General features: G+C 48.3%; 1 pseudogene; it reads left to right on the top strand.

Annotated features, from left to right (window-relative positions):
• The first annotated feature begins 1226 nt into the window (after window positions 1–1226).
• On the top strand, window positions 1227–3297 carry LOC119343495 (annotated as a pseudogene).
• Window positions 3298–3657: the final 360 nt, after the last annotated feature.

Genomic DNA, 3657 nt, shown 5'->3' with positions numbered 1-3657 from the left:
TAAAGGGCAATACCAATGCTACTATTTAATTCTTTGGGTTTCCTAAAGCACATCTAGATGTGCTTTAAGTATTACACATTTAAGTCATATGCCCCTGATTTTATGTGAAGATTCGTGTGGATATTTTTCTTTTTCCTCTTTCTTTTTTCTTCTTAGGTTGAATGAGTCACTTAGATGTGCAATACTTAGGGCACATAGATGTGCCCTAAACTTAATTATTTCTATAAAACTTCATTGTTATTATTTTGAATTATTATTTCATTTTGTTTGTCAATGCCACTAACTCATTTCTTCTTAGGGGACCTCTTTGCCATTATATGCTTATACTTGCATATTACTACCTCTGTAAACAAGTATAAGGTGTTTTAGGTCAGAGTATAATATAGCACAATTTCTGTTGTGTGTAAACTTTGTCGCATTTTCTAACTTTCTTTCTTTTGAAAGGGTAATAACAAAGCTACTAATTTGGAGGGCGTGTTGAGATGTGTCTCGGTGGATCTCGTGTGATTTGGTCAGCGTTTTGTCTTTTGTCTTTAGTGTATCTGCTTGGATCCGGTGTAGTTCGTCTGTGTTCGTGTGTCTATTGGTTGGATCCTTCCGATCTACACTTCTATTAATCAGCGACGGTCTGTTGTTGTGCTGCACTGATCCTTTGGGGTGTTAGCACGACAACTTCTTAAATGTCTACTAGAATAAGGCCTACCCAGCTCCGTTGTGGGAGGGACGATGATGGTGACGCGCCTTCGGCTCGCTCTAGTGCTTCTAGTCATCGTTTTGTGGTGGTCTATAAACTTGGATGTTAATTTCTGTTACTTCGAATATTCTTTGTACTGCCATGATGGTTGATGAATAGATTGGAAACTGAAAAATTAAAAACGTGCATTCAGTAGGTAGCAGTATATAATTCACTTGGTATAAGCGTGTGCCAAATCCAAAGAAAATTACCGAACACAAGCTGGCCCGGCAGATCCCCTTGAAAACAAAAACAAATCCAAGCCTAATCTGCAGAAACAAAAACGTGACCGGCCCAAAATCAGAATCCAGTCGCCTGGTCAGTAACCAGACCCTTTATAAATAGCTACCGGGGCAGCTCATGAATTGTCATCAACCCACGTTGCCGAAGCATACATACCATTCATTTCACAAAAAAAAAAAAACATACCATTGCTGTGGTTTAGGCATTGCATTAGCGTGTAGGGCAAACAGGTCGTGTGCAATCCACACCAATGGCCCCACCGCAATGTTTCGACAACGTGTCTGGCCAGAATGGCCATGTGGCGGTGGTGGTAGACACGCCGGAGAAGGAGATGCAACGCCGCAGCCTGCTCGATGCTGGCGAGTTCCGGCGCCAGGGTCACCAGGTAGTCGACTTCATCGCCGAGTATTACGATGGCATGGGCGACTACCCCGTGCACCCCAGCGTTACCCCCGGCTTCCTCCGCAACTTGATTCCCGCGGACGCACCGTCAAGCCCTGAGCCGGACGCGTTCAGCTCCGCGCTCAAGGACGTCCGGGACATCATCCTCCCGGGCATGACGCACTGGCAAAGCGCCCGTCACCTGGCGCACTTCCCGGCGTCGAGCAGCACCGTCGACGCACTAGGGGAGGCGCTCACCGCCGGAATAAACGTCGTCCCGTTCACGTGGGCTGCCTCGCCGGCCGCCACTGAGCTTGAGATGCTGGTCGTGGACTGGCTCGGCAAGGCGTTGCACCTGCCGGAGAGCCTCCTCTTCGCCGGTGGTGGCGGTGGAACTCTTCTTGGCACCTCGTGCGAGGCGATACTCTGCACTCTCGTGGCCGCGAGGGACCGGAAGCTCGCTGAGATCGGCGAGAGGAGGATCTGCGACCTCGTTGTGTACTGCTCTGACCAGACACACTTTGCCTTCCGCAAGGCTGCACGCATTGCCGGCATCCTGCGTGACCACTGCCGCGCGATACCCACGTGCCACGACAACATGTTTGCTCTCTCGCCCACGGAACTCGAAGCAGCCATGCAGGTTGACATGGACGCCGGGTTGGTACCACTTTTTCTGTGCGCGACGGTCGGGACGACCCAGACGACCGCCGTCGACCCCATCGGTCACTCTGTGCATTTTAAAACCGAACCGAAAAACCATACCGAAAATAAACCGAACCGAACCGAATTCACGATTTTTATGGTTTCTGGTTTCGATATGGTATAAACTTTTCATACCGTTTTGAATTTCGGTTTTTATGGTATATACCGAAAAACCAAATGGTTAACCGAATAAACCGAAATAAAAATATATATTTCCTGAGGCAAACAACGATACAAGTAGTCATTTTTCTTGTATAAGAGTAAAATTTCCTGCAAAGAACACCCATTTTTTCTTGTAACGTAGTAATTTTTCTCTTGCAAAAATGCTAACCACGTCGTCCATAACCTTTCAAGGCATGAATTGGGGCATGCATATATACTTATATAAAGTTATATACTATTTGTATTTAAAAAGTATGTGTTTGAATTTATAAGTTTGTAAAATATAGTATATCATTTTCAAATTTGCGTCAACTTTGGTTATTATGGTATATACCGAAACCATACCGAAATAATTTGGTATATACCGAAACCGAACCGTATTTTAATATCATACCGTATAAACCGAAGTATTAATACCGTACAAACCGGAAAACCGTATAAACCAAATCATGCAAACCGAATAAACCAAACGCACAGAGTGACCCATCGGCCAGCTCTGCGCTGTCACGGCACCATACGACGTGTGGGTGCACGTGGACGCCGCCTACGCCGGCTCCGCGCTGGTCTGCCCGGAGTTCACCCACGTGATCGACGGAATGGAGGCCGTGGACTCATTCAGCATGAACGCCCACAAGTGGCTCCTCGCCAACAACGACTGCTGCGCGATGTGGCGGCGCTCGGGACGGAGCAGGAGTACATCCTCAAGGACGCGGCATCAGAGGGGCACCACGTGGTGGACTACAAGGACTGGACCATGACGCTGACCCGCCGGTTCCACGCGCTCAAGATGTGGCTCGTGCCGCTGCTATGGCATCCAAGGCCTCCGTGACCACATCCGCTCTCACATGAGCATGGCCAAGGCGTTCGAGAACATGGTGAAAGCCAACGAAAGGTTTGAGGTGGTGACAGAAAGGACGTTTGCACTGGTGTGCTTCCGACTTCGGTCACAGGAGATGTTCGGCGGCGAGAAGACGGTGAACAACTCAACCAAGACCTCCTTGAGGAGGTGAACGCGCTCACCTCGGGCCCCTACATGAGCTCTGCAAACGTAGGTGGCATGTTTATGCTAAGGCCCTGTTTGTTTCATAAGTCATAGGACTTTTTTAAGTCCCAACTTATAAGTCATAAGTCCATACCTGTTTGTTTACAGGGACTTATAAGTCCCGAGTCCCTACCTGTTTATTTGCAGGGACTTATAAGTTGATAAAACACTTGTTCACATAACCCTTGTTCATGGGACACGGGCCTCCCACGACCAGGTCCAGTAGGAGGAAGACCATGGCCGGCGGACTGGTCGAAGAGGAGTTGCTGGTACGAGCCCAACTCCAGGAAGTCATCGACGTTGTGGTTGAGATCCAAGAATCACATTCCCCTCCCAAGATTTCCCCCAGCGGATGAGCCCTGCGATGCCTGATGATGCGCGTGGAACTAAGACG

The sequence above is a fragment of the Triticum dicoccoides genome, unplaced genomic scaffold (genome assembly GCF_002162155.2).
Source record: "Triticum dicoccoides isolate Atlit2015 ecotype Zavitan unplaced genomic scaffold, WEW_v2.0 scaffold130025, whole genome shotgun sequence".
Taxonomy (NCBI): Eukaryota; Viridiplantae; Streptophyta; class Magnoliopsida; order Poales; family Poaceae; genus Triticum; species Triticum dicoccoides.
Note: the sequence above shows the minus strand (reverse complement) of the source record. Positions and strands in the feature narration are given on the sequence as shown.